General features: G+C 38.6%; 1 long non-coding RNA gene across 1 annotated transcript; it reads right to left on the bottom strand.

The window, feature by feature from the left end:
• Positions 1–538: 538 nt before the first annotated feature.
• Positions 539–11,378, bottom strand: LOC116438546. The gene is made up of 3 exons (XR_004237804.1): positions 10,809–11,378; positions 6,051–6,194; positions 539–1,676 (listed from the first exon to the last, which is right to left on the bottom strand). It is a non-coding gene; the product is annotated as an uncharacterized LOC116438546 (long non-coding RNA).
• Between the last annotated feature and the right edge of the window lie 5,997 nt (positions 11,379–17,375).

The following is a 17,375-nucleotide window of genomic DNA, read 5'->3' as shown; positions in this document are numbered from 1 at the left end:
TGTATACCTAAATAAATGCCACCTTTTGCACGATTTTCCTGTGCAAAATCTGATATCTTTTCATGCATTACACTGTGGTTTCAACAACATTATTAAAATATGAATTGTGGTGCTGCAGCAAAATTAACTAGTATAATACCACGAAGATACCATTTCAAGGAAAAACAGTCATGTCTGTAAACTGCATCATGGCTTTCTTATGTAAGTTGCAAATATGTCTTGGGTTTATTCTGACTTTATTTTCTGGCTGTAGAGAACAATGTCTGAATCCACAATATCCTGCAGTTTAGGGACAAGAACTTTTACCAATGTTCAGGAACATTTACCAGTGTTGACTATCCAAATGTAATTTTCTATCTATGAGTGCCTGCTGACGAACAGATAGCGAGTAGCCAAATGAAACCTTACTAATTTGCAGGGGGCAGTTTCTATTCTTCAGGTGTCTTCTCTTCACAAAAACCGATCAGCTACATGATATTCTCTCTTTTGGCTGCATTAGTGATGCAGATGGGAAAAAAAAATGAGTCAACAAGCAAAGCTCAGAAATTTTTTTTATTAGATGGTAGTACTAATCACAGAGTCTGGCGGATGTATTGGCATTTTGTGGCTTAAGTGTAACTAACAGTCTTTCCTTGTGAGCATCTAGTATTTGAGAAATTCAGACCCAAACACCATTTCACCTTAAACTGAACCAGAGAGGTTTTACATAGGAGTTTTAGCTTCAGAGCAGCACAGGAAAGCTAATACTTTGCAGAAAGGTATCAAAAAGAAATTTTTCAAGTGTCCATCAAAATGCCCTCCAGACTGCTAGGGAGTTGATGACTGGATTGTCACTACAAGCAGTTAAGTCCTTAAAATCCAGCAGATTAAAGAAGTGGCCAAGTCTCAGAGACTAGATATTCCCGCATGAAACATAATACAGCATGAAATCGAGAGAAAGGAGATCCTACACTTTTAACCAACAGTTCCCTGACAATGAGGCTGAGTGTAAGCAGATGTTGTTGCTGCATAAACAACAAAGCCCTTTGTCCGTATAGGCCTTAAGAGCTTAGCTTCTAATGGAAAGGTGGATGGCCTTGATTTACACAGTTCAGCAATAAGGCTGGAAATACCTTTTTATAGCCCTAAAGATAACTATCTTCTTAACACCAGGCATTTTGGGAGCACTTTATAACCCTTAAAGAGGAAAATTTACTGCATAACAATGAAAACAAAGCAAATGCTTAAGGCATTTTGCTAACCAAGTTTTCCATCCTTATCAGAGGTAAGGTCTTGAGAGCCAACTTTTGAGTTTAAAGTGAAAGCTCCAGACCTCAAAGCAAGTTGTTTGAAGCACTGTGAACTGCAGAGGTCAGTAGGTGAAATTCTAAGTACTTTGGAATCCCTTTCTTTCTTAACATTTTCTCTCTCTTTGCACCTTGGTTCAGGTTTTTCTGGTGATATACAAAGGCCAGATGGCCCTACCATGGGCTATCATGGCTTCCATGTATTTGTTAACATCTGAGGTGCACACCTGTCCAGGCAAGGTTTTTGAGGTCCAAATCCTGGCTGGGAGGCAGAGTGAAGCAAGGCATGCAGGTAGGATTCAGCTTCTGGTGAACCGTCACAGAAATGCAGTACACCAACTGCACTTCAGCTTTGCATCCCGATCCACATCTGCTTAGGGATGTCGCTACCTGTGGCAGAGGAGTTGGAACAAGATGATCTTTAAGTTCCATACCAATCCCACACCGGGAATTACTCCCTTTATTGTCAAAGCTCATGGAAAATCTTACAAAGCTAATGGGAGTGCTGGGTTCTGGCTGAACAATCCTCTACACAGGCAAAGGAAGCCATTTTGTCCATTTTGTACCTTGTGCATTTTATACACTGGGCAGGCAATGCAGTTGCACCTTCACCTTTCTCTCTGGAGCACACATTGGCTGCTATTTGTTTGTCATGACATTGCATATTTAGACTCCAAACCATAAGTTTGAAAAAAGAGAGCTACTTCCTTTTCCTAACAAATGCAGCTTGTTTAAAAAACAAACCATCAAGGCAATATAAACAGAATGGCGGAAAATTTTCTTAGCAAAACTGCAATACTGTCATGATAATCTTTCTGAATGCCGTGACTGATTCCAAGACTTGTTTCCCTGTGATTTGCTGATGATAAATGCATAATTCTGACCAGAATACAGAGTGCAAATCGTTGCAGTAATGCACTGATAAAATATTATGCAAAGGACAAATAAAGAACCAAAGAACTGGTAACTGCAGACAAAGTCACTCTTTCTGTGATATTTATTACTGCAGATTTTAGAAATACATTTTATAGGTTTAAGCATTGAACACTTGGGTTTTGAATGTGACAGAAATGCACATTTCTGATCAGAACACAGAGTGTCAAATTATTGGGAAAAAACATTGTTACAATGATATATATTTGCAAATAGCAAATAACTGGTAGCTGCAGATGAAATCAGTATTGTGATATTTATTATTGCATATATTAAAAATATAGTTTTTTTCATTTTAATTGTTATACATTTTCTCTTTCTTATCTGACAGGATAAATAATATTTACCTGGTAATAAATGAAAAGGATTTTTTTTTAAGGAAAGAAATTGCAAGAATGTGCTTAATTCATAGGTTCTTGCATGTGTCATTGCAAAATTAGTATGAAATAACGAAGTTTAAATAAAAGAAGTTGTGATGCTATTATAAGAAAAATGGGTTTTAAATGATGATTTGTGATTTCAGTTTTCACACTCTCTACCTTACATTGCTTTTTTAATTATAGAAAATTTCCAGTACTGGATTAAATAATGCTCTTAACTTAATATGTTTGCCAATTTAAAGAAGTCATGTATAAATGGTGAAGATGCAAATTCTGAGTCATCTGAGTCATTCATATTCATTCATATTCATATTCATATTCATTCATATTTCACTGCCATTTGTCATAAAGAAATGCATTCATTGTTTATTTTAAATCCTTTTTACAACGTTTTCAGACAAAAAGAAGTCAAATCGCATATAACACCAGATCAACAAAAGCAAAGGTCAATGTTCATAATGCTGGTTTTTAAAGGTGGTAGGTCAATGTGCAAAACTGCCAGATTTTTGAAAATAAAGAAACACATTTTGAGGAAACTGCAAAAGAGAGGTCTTGTTTTAAAGCATTTATTTTAAAAGACAAATACCTCCATAACAACCAGCCCTTGATGTCTCTGGCACAAGAGACCTGCAAAAGTCATTAAGGCTGTCCCACTGAAGCTCCTATAGTTGCTTCGCTTTAGGGTGGGAGTAAGCATGCTTAAAATTAAATTACTTTAAAATAAAGTTAGAGGACTAAACAATATCCTGCTTTTGGCTCAGCAGGGTTTCCCGTGAGAAAAGAAAGTGGGCAAAGACAGCTTAAAAAGACAGACAAACATATTTACCCCTAGGTGGAAGGTACAAATTAAATTAGCTTGCCACAAAAGGGAGATGTTTTCTCCTTCTGTTCAGATGTCATGGTAGTGAGGAAACATCGTCTGGGGCCAAGCAAAATGGCACAAATGCATTCATCTAAGCTACCATTCATCCTGTTCCAAGGACTAAACAGAGCACATAAAAGAACAACACTTCTGAAGCACTTCCTAGTTACCAAATGGGGACTTGCAGAGGAACATGGGAGAGGAAGGTGGGGATATTTCCAGCATGGATTTCACTGTTGAGGTGGGAATGACAGAGGATTTCAGAGACCTGATGAGGCTGGATATGAAATGCCATTTCGACAATCTGGTTGAGTCTCTGCCTTGAGGGGAAGCATCACACTGTGCTTGGTGTGGAACATTGAAAGGTGCACCACAAAACCTTTCCTCTCTGTCTCTAAAGCTGGAAAACAATAGAAGCACTTCCTGAGAGTCAAGTATATCTTTTATTGTGCTTCATTAACATGCATAGTTTTGGCACTCAGTAAGGTTCAGCTGGTATGCTTTCCAGTACCTCATTCTTTATTTATATGAGACCGGGAAGTGTGACCTACAGAGCCAGTTGGCTGTCATGAATTGGAATCTTCATTAAGCCTTGTGAATTATGCATTGACTACTTATAAAACCAAGATCCAGGGCTGATCCAGCAAGGACTCTTAACTGCTTCCCATTAGATTGAAAGATCCTCAGATTGGTAAAAAACATGTGTGCTATACACTGCAGAAATCACTGTGCCAGTAATCCAGGGAAGTGCTTGGGGATTTTGTGCCTCATGCTCAACAAAGTCAGCCTAATCTTTGTTTTTGTATTTATTTGAAGAGTTTTAGAGTTTAATTTCTGCTCTTGAAAGTCACATTTGCACTATGTTTGTCTAGGTTTTGAGCTTTCCTTCCAATCATTCAGCAGCCTGTACAACAAATTGGTTTTTTATCAGGCTTAGAGGTCTGTATCTGGCAAGAAACCTCTTTATATAGATATCAAGTTTTTGTAGACAATTCAGTATTAAGAAAGATCTCTTAAGAATATAGATATTCACAAAAAGAAAGCTCTTGCTTGACTGCAAGGTCATTTTTTATTTTATTGGATCAGATTAAACATCATACAAAGGCTAGATTTCATTTTCAACCATTGCTTCTGGGTTTTGTATGTGCATTAAGGTTATATTTGTCTTAGTGCTTTTGAAAGAAAGTTGAATACAAAGATTTTATTCTCTAAAGCGGGTAGTTAGGATTTTAAATGTATTTTGAAAGCACAAATTATATATTTTCCTTAAACACTACTGTTTACCTAGAGAAGACTTAGAGGCGTATGGTTAAAATTTTTTTAAAAAAATTCTGGGAAATTTGGCATGTCAAGATTAATGAAGGATTTTATTAGTCTTGGTGACTTTAATGATATCAGCAGGTCTCAGCACAGAAAAGTTGTCTTACCATCTTATGACATTTTAGCTTGAGATTTGTAGTTGCAGTATGATATATCCCAGCCAAAACTGTAAAAAAAATCTAAAACAAAATAAAAAATCAAACAAAAAAACCCCAAAAGTTCTTTTGAAAAGTCATTTTTCCATTTGCCAGGACAGGTTATGCACCAGATGTAAGTGATAGTCTCTGCTGAACATACCTGCCAAAGCAAGTAGCAACTCTATGAGAAGCAGCTGGGAGAAGTAAAGCTCTTCTTGCACAGTATGAATTCACTGCATTGTTTGTGATAAGTTCTGTGGCCTGGCCTGAAAGTGGATAGTCTGATCTATGAAAAGGTCATGGGTGAGCCGTGTGTAAAATGGTATTGTTTACAGTTTTTTTAGTGAAGAGATTAGCTGTCATTTATTTCCACATACCTTAACAAGAGCTTTGAAGGTTCCCAGCAAGAGCATGTTCTTTTCTCTTTCTCAGCCTGTCACATACTTGTCAGATTCAATAAAATTCCTTACCTGAATTATGCAAATCAGGTTTTGTTTTGTCCAGCACCCATCATTGTTCATCTCCACTACAGCTGAAACTTCTAGCAGCCCTCTTGCTTATACTGCCTGATTTCAACACTCCTTAGGTCAAGACCTTTCAACCTCAGAGCTTGACTTATGCCACAACCATTTGACAAATCATCCGGGCCTTCACAAAAGCTGGTTGAGCCCAAAGTGACTGCTCTCTAGACACCACTGTTTCACTGTTTTGACATTTCCTTCTCACTTTTCCCCTCAGTAATCAGACAAAGGAAGAAAAAGACATTTGTGTCCAAGGGATGCTTTCATTTAGGGCTGTGATAAATGGCTACTCTTTCCAACAAGCTATGGTTCCACTGTAGGAGGAAGTTTCTTCGCAAGGACAACTACCCACTTACAGCTTTGGGGGGCAAGAGGGTGTGTGAGACACACATCTTCCACTGTAAAACCTGCACAGTGCACCTATTGATCTTATATAACTTTTCATCCAGGCAATGTAAAAGAGTTAAGCAAGTTATCCAGACTCTCCATTCATAAGTTAGCATGCACAGGACACTTGCATGTTTGATGTTTTTAGTATAGCCGATGGAATAGCAGACCAAGCTGAACTAAAATGTGCATGGTAGAAATGAAGAAAAAAGCATACTACTTACATTTATTTAAGGGTTGTGGGGTTTGTAGGATGGACAGAAAGGACGGGAACGTTTAATACCAACTCTTACACAGATTCTTTTTTTTCTTTGGTCAATTTGTTTCTCAGCTTTAGACTGAATGGCTTCAGTCTCACCATTCATGACCTGCAAAATATAAGTATGATATTTACCGATTCTTTAAAGTGTTTGGGAATCTCCGAGTGAGGAGTTCTGCATGAAGTCAAGACACTATTAGAAGCAGCACCAATTATAGCATCATTCTTCAACTAGGCGTCTCCAATTTAAAGCACTGCTTAATTCAGAAGAGCTCATTTTCATCAATGCTCGTTAATCCCTTCTGCCCATTATTTTTCATGTATTTATATCAAAATAGCACTACTTTATTGGACTAACAATGATTTGATATATTAGTAGAGCATGAAAACTTCGAAAGTATTTTTAAGGTGTTCAGATCAACATCTTTTAATTGCAGAAGTTAGTATGGTTAAAACAAAAATGCTATTGTAATGTCAAATATTGCTTAATAGAAAGAACTTATGTCAACCATGTTTTTATAAGCTTCTTTCAGATTATTGTGTTAATGCTTATTGTTCCATTGGAAAGAATGACTGCCAAACGTGAAAAAATTGAAACGGCATGTGATTAGTTGCTAAAGCTGAAGTGAGGAATCAGTGTATCAGAATTTACGGTATTGTTAATCTGTCTCTCCTGTTCATGTATTAATCAGAACATTACCAAATCCCATTACTAAATCATTCAAATTTTTATGATCTGATACTACAGTACGATTAATAAACCAACAAAGTTACCCTCAAAGTTCTATGGATGATATATGACCCTTTTGTCCAAGGCTTGTAATTAAGACCACAACAAACACTAGAATCTTCTGTATACTTAATTTTGTGTGGCACAGGGTTAGTGTGCTTTTTTATTGCCAACCCAGGACACTAATTGTTCCTCAAGAAACAAGAGAGCTGGAGTGTTTTCCTTAGAATCATAAAGTCATAGAATGTATGAATTGAAAGGAATCCATCAGGATCATCAAGTCCAACTGCTGACCCTGTGTAGGACACACCAAAAATTACACCATGTGCCCAAGAGCATTGTCCAGGTACATCTGGAGCTCTGATAATAGCATGGGTTATATGTATTTGCAGTGTATTTTCTCTGAAGTATGAACAAAGTGGGGAAAACACTTGTACCTAGAAATGTTGGCTTTCAAATGAGAAGTCCCCCTTCTCATTTCCACTGTGCATCACGTAAAGAAATCCATAATATAATTATTTTGGAAGAAACCCTACTATTAACTAAAAAAATGCCATTAATTTGACATGATTTTTTGTCTCTGAAAAAGGAAAGACTCTTTTAAGTTTCCTGTGCTAACGTGCTGGACTGGAGAGACTTATGTACGTGAAATAACACAGCCCCAGGGCTGGTAGCAACACACATTCCAGCTCACACTTCCTTTCCAATACATGCAAATGTATTCAGTAGAGGGGTGGGATAGGGTGGGAAACCATGGAAACCTGTCTTGGAAACCATTAACTAGTACAGCATTATTGAAACAGTTAACCAGGCTAAACCAACCATTGCAATCTAACAATGCTGAAAAGCAGCACAGCCACATCCACACTCCTTTCTCAGAAAAAGTGCCACACTGTTATTAGGATCTTGACTTGCCTTCACCTACTGAGCTCAGTCAGGTGCAAACTGATACCTTCCTAGTAGTTTCTATGAAATACCACAGTTCATATTTTCAGGAGATGTTCACTATGTGTCTTCTTTTAGCTTTCTTGAATCTTCAGGATCTTGGTTTGTGGGACTTAGCGATACTTTAACTTTTTCTTTGTTTCCAACTCATATCTTGAATGTATTCATTGCCAGTTTTAAGGTCTTAAATGTCCATTTGCAAATATGTTTTGTGGCTTTCATTAAGAACAAATCATGCACTGGTCCTAAGGTAGTGTAAGAAACACTAAAATAAAATCCCCGTCAGAGACTGTCCCAACAAAAAAAAGACTGAGTATTTTGACTGCTGTCAAAATTAGAGAATTATAGAATTTCTATTGCTAAATGTGTACATACTTGTGTAATAAGCATGATACATTCTACAATAGGGAGTCAGCACTGGTGGATGAGGGAAGAGCGATTGCTGTCCTCTGCCTGGACTTGTGCAAAGCACTTACCCTGTCCTGCATTACATCTTTATCTCTAAAATGGTGAGGGATAGATTTGATGGATAGATCGCTCGAAGCGTGAGTGGCTGTATGGTATCACTTAAAAGAAGCTTGACAGTCTTGAGAGCTGGGCCTGTGTAAATCTTATGAAGTTCAACAAGGGCAAGTGCAAGGTCCTACATATGGGTCAAGGAAATCCCAAGCACAAATGCAGGTTGGATGTAGAATGGATTAAAAGCTGTTCTGAGAAGAAGGTCTTGGGAGTGTTGCTGGATGAGAACCTCAACACAACCTAGCAATGTGATGTTGCAGCCAAGAAGAAACTGTGTCCAAGTCCATATCAAAATCAACATGGCCAGAAGGGTGAGGAAGGTAATTCTCCCTCTAATCTGCTCTTGTAAATCCCAACCTTGAGTACTGTGTGCAGCTCTGGGACCCCCGACATAAGAAGGAAGTAGATCGCTGGAGTCCAGAGGAGGCCATGAAGACAATCAGAGGGCTGCACTATTTCTACTCTGAAGACAGACTGAGAGACCTGGGACCCTGGAGAGCCCTTAAAGCAGCTTTCAATACCTAAAGGGGGCTGTAGGAGAGCTGGAGAGGGACTTTCAACAAAGGATCTTAGAGATATCTAATTCCACCCTCTCTGCCAGTGAGAGGAGGGCAGAGACACCTTTCACTTGATCAGGCTGCTCAGAGCCCCACTTAACCCGGCTTCCAGGGTTAGGGCAGCTACCATCCCTCTGGGCAACCTGTTCTGTTGCCTCACCATTTTCATTGTAAAAAAGTTATCCTAATATTTAATCTAAACATAATCTCTTTCATCTTGAAACCATTCCCTCTTGTTCTGTCACTACAATATCATTGTAAATAGTCTCTCTCCATCTGTTGTACAGGCTTCATTCAGGTATTGCAAGGCTACAATAGGTACCCTGAAGCCTCTTTTCCAGGATGAACAAGGCTTATTCTCTTAGACTTTTCTCTTAGGAGAAGTGCTCCATCCCTCTAATCGTCTTGGTGGCCTCCTCTGGACTCCCTCTTGGAGAGATATTGATATCCTTCCTATTCTGGGTATGCCAGAGCAGGATATAGTACCTGAGTGAGGTCTCTCGAGAGTGGATTAAAGTGTTAGAATCCCCTTCCTTGACCTGCAGGCCATGCTACTCTGGACGCAGCCCAGGACACATTTGGCTTTCTGGGCTGCAAAGGCACGTGGCTGGCTCATGTCCAGCCTCCACCCACCAGCATCCCCAAGTCCTTCTGGGTGGGGCTGCTCACAATCTGTTCATCCTCCAGCCGGTGTTGATATCTGGAGTTGCCCTAACCCAGGCGCAGCACCTTGCCCTTGGTCTTATTAATCTTTGTGAATAATAAATTCTCATGGGCCACTTCTTAAGCTTGTCCAGGTCCCTCTGGATGGCATCCCATCTTTCAGGAGTGTCAACTGCACCTCTCAGATTGGCATCATCTGCAAATTTGAAGAGGGTGCATTCAATTCCTGTGTTGATGTCATTAATGAAGATGTTAAATAGCACTGGTCCCAGCATGGAGTCCTGAGGGACACCACTTGTCACTGATGTTCATTGGGACTCTAAGATGTTAATCACTACCTCTTGGATGTGACCATCCAACAGATTTCTTATCTAATATACCACCCGTTGAATCCATCTCTCTTCAGTTTAGACAGAACAATGTTTTGACCGCCTGTGTCAAAGACTTAACAGGAATCCAGATAAATACAATCTGTAGCTCTTCCTTTGTCTACTGATGTAGTCACTCCATGCAAGACAACAATAACATGAAATCATAGGCCAATGCTGCTTGTATAAAAGCAATAAAACCATTTAAGACATGTTAGCTGTATCTATTAGCAAGCATTAAAAAAAATTTAATTTTTTAATTAAAAAAATAATCACACTGTATGTGAAAACAGGTTCACCTCTTTTGCAGACAAAATACTAGTAGAAAAGGAATTTTTAGGCATGTTTTCTTTACAAATTCCTTGTGTACACATTTTTAAATTTTAACGAAGACTGAATATTATTGTCAATTGTATAATTGAATATTTTTGCCTCAGGATTTTAGTAAATCATAGAAAAGAGGTTTATATTCTTTAAGTTATGTGTTCATAACAATTTTCTTCACTTCTAAACACAAGGTCCAACTCTGCAAGTACCTGTTTCTACACACGCCTCAATTACCAACAGCAATAGCAATAGTTCTTGGCACCAAAAACCTGTTCCTGTTTTAACCTTGTTTTAATAGAATTAATAGAAATGCTTCAGCCTAGAGAAGCTGGGCACATTACACACTTTGCCTTTCTTTGTTGTTTCAGGAAAAGTTTTCTGCGCCTACCCAAAGTAGGTATTTTTCTGCTTGTCATGGTGGAAGGTCCTCACCTTATCTTACTCTGGCAAATTCAGTGACTATGGCTCTGCAGAAGACATGGTGAGATCTAGTTTTCCCTGTCCTGATGAGACAGGAGGTATTACTGATGAAGGTATGTTAATGATTGAGAGATTAAGACTCAAATGTATCATACATACAGATAAAAACAGAAGACAGAGAATTGGCATCTTACGATCTAATATATGACTTTGAGTCTGTTTCCAGACCTTTGCATCCAATAGGTGAAGCTGCTGTCCCCATGTCATCTCTGGTCCTGCTTGGCTGAGTACATGTGCAGAACTTGCATTTGAATGAGTTCCTGCAGACAGCTTAAAAAGACTTGTTTAAGAGATTGAGAGGTTCTTTTCTAAGCAACATGCGACATCACCCACAACTACATCTAGTTCAAAATTCAGCTACAAGACAAGAAAGTGAAGACATGCTTTCACTCCAAGTTCTTCAAAATCACAAATAAAAATACCAGTTCTGCAGCTATTATTTTCACTGATCTGTTGTAACTGTTTTATTGTACTATCTCTTTCAACATCCTTGCTTCAATAGCCATACTTATATGGACTCACACATTGAAATTTTGGATCAAACTAATGAGTGAAAGCTTGACATTGTCATTGTAAAGAACAGCATAACACAACAAACTCCTAAAGATGCATAAAAATGTCTTAATTCCTTTCGTTTCAACTGTGTAGATGTCTTGGTTTTGAAAGACAGGTGTCTGCTAAGGAAGGCAGAAGCCTCCCTTGAAGTGGCAGATATAACCCCTTTCCCTCCGAGTTATTATAATTTTGAAATCTAAGGGTCTTTAGGCAAAGATGTGGGAAATAGGAATAACAGTTCTTTACTATTACATATATAACCAGTCAAACAAAACAACAATAACTCTGGCAGTAACAGCGAACAGAACCACAAACCCAGTGCCAGCCTTCTCGGCTGTCAGGCCCTTTCCCCTCGGGTGCAGTTCCGCTCGCAGCCGGCAGGGGCGCTGGCGGCTCCCGGTGAGCAGGGCAGGTGCGATGGTTCCCCCGCGGCTGCAGGGGGCGCTCCGGAGCGAGCTCAGGGAGCACTCGGCACCGGTGGCCCGGGACCCCGGGGAAGGATGGAACAAAGGCTTCACAAACCCCAGACGGCTGGCCCCAGTGTCCGGCTGGAGCTTCAGGAACAGCAGGCTGGAACGGCAGGCTGGAACAGCAGGCTGGAGCAGCAGGGATGAGCACAAATCCCAGGTGGCAGACGCGATGTATCCAAGCGGGGAACCCCCCGGAGGTCTAGGCAGGCAGGGCGAGCACGGCTACAACACAGCGAAGGCTTGAATCAGCGATGAGGCAGGGCGGCCACAGCCCGGCCTCCAGTGGGACAGGGAAGGTGGGCCGGGGGTCCTGGGATCTTTCTCCACAGAAAGAAAAATGGCCGAAAAGAACCAGCAGCTTCTCCATCCGAGAACGCCGAGAGCGAACTGACCCCACACCCAGGTGAAACAAAGGAGTAGCCAGGCCCACCCCACTCTCAATGGGCAGCTCTTCTGTCTTCCTTAAGTACAGCCATTTGTCCCCTAGCAACATGCATATGGGAAAAAATTCCATTAATAGGAAAAAAAAAACCTAGGACTAAACTAAAACCCCAACAGTAGATTAGTTTAAAAAAAAAAAAATCAAACTCATTCATTCCTGGAGCACCTCTTGGAAGTTAAGAGCTATAAAAGCTGAATGTTCTGTATCAAATCACTTCTGGAGAGGGGAACGTGCAAAGGTGCTCACAGCAGTGAGGTGCTTTCCAGGGACATTACAACTCTATCTCAGGAAAGGACCAGTGTCTGTTCCCAGTCAAACACCAGGCTGTTGCCTAGTGAGTAGTGCAGTGACATCATGGATTGCCCATATTCTGGTTCAAAACCATGTATGCATCAAAACCTTTAATTCGGTCAGCTCTAGTATATGAAATCAGAGTAACTTCTTCCCCGCTGATCTTGAAAGATTTGTAGATTCAGTTTCTGTTATCATCCTGTATTTCCATGAATGGCTCATATGACGTATTGCTAAAGGGCTAATGTTTGTAAACCATGCTGGCCCAGCAGAGAAAAGTAGGCAAATATAGATGGATTAACACTTCTTCAGGAAATATTTTGATCATTTCTATTACATTCATTGAACACAAAGAACACAGAGAAAGCTACTTGACAAGAGTGATAAATTTTAATTTTCATTTCATTCTCAAACTTTGTTTTGCACTAATGGAATGCCTTTAAGACCTCACAACTGGTCCTTCTGTACAGGACAAAACTGAGTTCTACATGAAGTAAAGAGTAACTAGTACTATCTTCAGTTATTCTTACCTTACTGTTCTCAGAAACATTGTTTTTTAAATCAGATATGCTTTATACCAACATTCTATACCTTAAAGGATTTGATGCATCTAAAGGAGTTACCATTCCTTGTGATCTAACATCTGTCCTAATCCTCAGCTGGTGTAAATCAGAGTAACTACAGTGACATCTTAAATATAGCCCACACTTAATGTTGTTTGTCACAGCCTCTAATAAGATTGCTGCCATATGAATTATTCTTCTGTAATGCACACAATAACAGGTTTCCTGTAGTCCCATTTATAAATGTAGTCTATTAAGAAATTAGAAAAATACCACGTCCTGAAGAGAGTAAAAAACATACCAAAAGTGACCAGCACAATCTACAGATAATTAACTTCAATGGATGGTTGGCTACAATAATTTAATTGCCAAACACTAAATACTAGTCAATTCAAAGGTTATAAAATGTGGTTATTGAACAAAATTAAGGTATGTTAGAATAATATTTCCATGCAGACATGCTATATCTCTGTGGCATATCTCATACTGGAGTGTGAACTTGCACAGTATTGCACTTCTAGTGACAGCAGCAACGTGGATGATTGCATCCTTTAAAACAATCTGTATGGAATAGCATTAATTCTCTAATCAGTAAATGTTCTCACTTCTGCCTTTTCACAACAGAAAGTGAAAAGGTATTATATTCATTGAGGGGTTAGGAGAGAATAATACAAATCTGTTAACTTGTGTCTCAAGCTATATTTTACAGTAATTTTAAAGTTTTCACTTCATATTAATGAAGAAAAGAAAAAGCCTAGAAAAGATGTGCTACTTTGCACAAGCTTGTATGAAGAAAAGCAATTTTTACTATGCTGTCTGTCATGACTACCTAAGTTTTTCACCTAGTAAAATCTACAGATTGCCAACTATTATTGTTGTTAGTAACTGTGGCTAATGCAAAAGCATTTTTGTTTAGTTACATTTGAACTGCAATCAAATCTCTAATTTATGTACTGGGTTTTCCCTTTTATCTTTTGCTGAAGTTCTGGCATGGATAATGTAGTGAAAAAGTGGAGTAAATAAAAGATAAATAAAGGAGAGTTACAGAAGGTAGAGAAGACCAAAGTGGAAAGGTATCTACTAATGTAGAGCTAAGAACAAAATAGTGGAAAATGTATAAAAAAGGAGTTTAAAAAAGGAGGTTTGCTAGTATAAATAAAAAGAAACACTAGAAAGGAGGAAGAAACAGTTGAGAAAAACAAAGCATTTAGGAATAGAGAAAAGACAAAGGGAAGAAGGTCTTGTAAATAAAGAAAGATGAATCTAAGAGGTTTTGAAAAAAGTGGAAGCATTTGTTTCTAACTTAGACACTCTTCTCGTCTCTCTCTGCCTTCATGCATCTCCAATTCTCAGTTGAATTATGAGAGGTAGGAATGTTAAAATTACTTTTCCAAATCAACACTGAGAATTTTGCAGACCGTCCATGGGAAAGCAAACTTCAGTGTGATATTTTATAACAAATCCTGAAATTAAACAAGCCCTACAGAACTGACAACCTCATTTCAAGTCTCTGTTGGGGCCTGAGTCACCATTTTAGAGCGTCCTACACCACAACGATGAACATTTCATACCCATGATTCATCTCCCTCTTTACTGCCTTCTCCCTATACTTTCATCCATGAGCAGAGTTCTTTTGCAGCTTTCACAATCTTCTGTTACCCTATTTAAAAGAGTTCTGTCCAAGAAGTTCTCCCCTCCAGAGTTCAACTAATAGCTGATTCCACAAAGTGTGTGAAAAGATTAACATCAGCAGACATCAGATGTCATTGTGTCTTCCAATTATTTTATAGTCCTTTTTCATGTTCCTGTCCTATTCTTACATTTTTTTTAAATATGAATCATAGATCCAGGAAAGCCATATACAATGCTGTGAAGAAACTGTCATTCCTCAAAAATATTCAGAAATTTGCCTTGGAGCTACCTCAGACTTCTGCAGTGTTACATGGTCAAAGGTCTGCAGCCACCCACATATTTTCTGTATTTGTTTTGTCACCATCAGTTTCAATTTCTGGCCTCTTGGTTGTCATCTTTATATTGAAATCTTTCTCCTAGTTTTTTTCTTCTTTACTCTCTATCTTTACCTCCTTCCAAGATCATGTTTGGCTTGGTGCTGTCAGTGTATCACCTCTTTCCTCTCCAGTTGTGTATCTTATAGAACAACAACTTCTTCTCCTTACCCTGAGAATTTCAATGCAACATGAAACTGGTGAAATGGCTTACCAGTTTTAGGGCATCATTGTCTTTAATGAGGATGTTTTAACACTGAATCTAAATTTTCTTGCCAATTCTGGATAATTTGAATACTCTCTTTTTCAATCTCTTTTCTCAATGGAACATATAATTATTCCTAGATCTGATCTTATAAAATTGGGTTTTACAGGACCTCTTTTCTATATGCTGCTCTTTTGGCCTACAACCAATTAAGATTACTCTGCTCTGTCCTACCTGCAGACTTCTTTTCTTTCCGCTTCCCCTTCCCCTTCCCCTTTCTCTTCCCCTTCCCCTTCCCCTTTCTCTTCCCCTTCCCCTTCCCCTTTCCTTTCCTTCCTCTTCCCTTCCCTTCCTCTTCTCTTTCCTTTGTTTTTTTTTCCTCTCCCCATCCCTTCAAATCAAATGTGTTTTAAAACCAGAGGGATCACTTGGGAAAAAAACATTTAAAAATCTCCACCATTTTCTTTTTGTCTTCTTTGGTTGTGATTTCAGATCATTTTTGAACCTATCATGATCATGACATCAGAGGATGTGTTGCTCTAATTTTATGCTTACATGTAGGGTTGCAAGAAAGGTATCAAGTATGATAAAATTTTTTTAGAATATCTTCCTTCCAAATGAGCCTTCAAAATGATGAGAAGAGAGATAAAATTCTCCTTTTCTTCACAAGATAAGAACTTTACTCATATCACACTTGCCCCTTGCCCTTTTTGTTTTTCTCCCATAGCCAGCAGTAGGTGTTAACCTGCTTTGAAACCTTGTTATAATTGGGGAATAAGAAAACACTTATATTTTTTTTATTTGGAAGTAAAAGACAGGTCAGCTTTACTTTCTGACGTAGGAAACCCTTAGGGCTTTATTTTCAAGTTGCAAAATATGTGAGTGGAAGGAGGGCTCAGCAATCACAACTTTTAAACCACAGCAGATGAAATCTATCCTCTCCCACACACAATTCTTCTTTCAGGTAAAAAAGAGTGTGACAGTTGTTATTGCTTACAGGTATAGACAGCATCTGCTATTCTGAAGGATGAAAAGAGGTCCCACACCTTTGCAGCAGTGAAGATAAAGCATTCAGGTTTTAACTCCCAGTAAAGCTTTTCTGCAAATGGGAAGCTCATTTAAATAAACTCTATTTCCAGCCATGCTGCAGCTCTCATGATGGAGGGAATTCACTGCAGTCAAAGAATCACTGTTTCTCAGATAGTTTGTTGTCCCACGAGGCAGAGGCTTCTGCATTGTGAAATCCTTCTTGATCAAGACATCCAAGACAGTCTGAGTGTCCAATATAATTTTTTCTTTGCATTGCACAGTGAATCAGAGAAACACCTCTACTCAAACATCTTGAAGTCATAAAAAAGTCAACAGAAGGAACCCAAAGAGTTGTTTTTGACTAAATCTCTCTACTGGTGAACAGTAGAGACAGTAAACTTTTTTTTTAATTCCTTCATACTAATTCCTCTTATGTTTGTGTTTGCAAATAGAGTTTTTTTCCTAACTACATTTCAGACTCTTTTTACATTGAATTGCTATATTTCTTCATTGAGTATCCTTCTCATTTAATGCATGCTTTTTAAAAAGCTGTACTGCCATCATTTCTCCTGTAGAACCAATAAGAAGTTGTCTCTGAAAACACTGATCCTGATCTTATGGGAACCAATGGAAAAATGTCCCATAGGCTTCTGAGCAGTAGGACTAGGCTTTAAATAGGTATTTGATCAAATATGTAGAATAAAAGGGTTTCATCAATTTATAAAATAGGCTTCTCTGAGAAACTCCTTTTACAATACAGACCTGGAGTTAGGAAAATTAGGATCACTAAGAGAGTTTGCAAAAATGTTGGCTTTTTCATATAATTTCTTCTCTGTAGGCTAGCGTTGATGTATTTTTGGTCTGAGCTGAAGGAGTTTTCCTCCTGAAATATTGTTGATTAAGACATTTGTTATACAAAATGGGCAAATGTAGAGGTGGCATTTCAGTTTCTATAAACTTTTTACCTTCGGGCAGATTTAGAAGTGGAAAGATGTTTTTAAAGAGTAAATTTATTGGTTTTGTAACATTTCAGGAAAATCTTTTTAGAATTAACTTCCTATATCTCAGGAAAACAGACTAATGTCCTCTGCTTGTTCTGATAGCCTCCCTTTAATTTCTTCCTCTGACCTCTCAATTTGT

This window comes from Corvus moneduloides, chromosome Z (genome assembly GCF_009650955.1).
Source record: "Corvus moneduloides isolate bCorMon1 chromosome Z, bCorMon1.pri, whole genome shotgun sequence".
NCBI lineage: Eukaryota > Metazoa > Chordata > Aves > Passeriformes > Corvidae > Corvus > Corvus moneduloides.
This window is presented reverse-complemented; position numbering and strand designations above follow the sequence as displayed.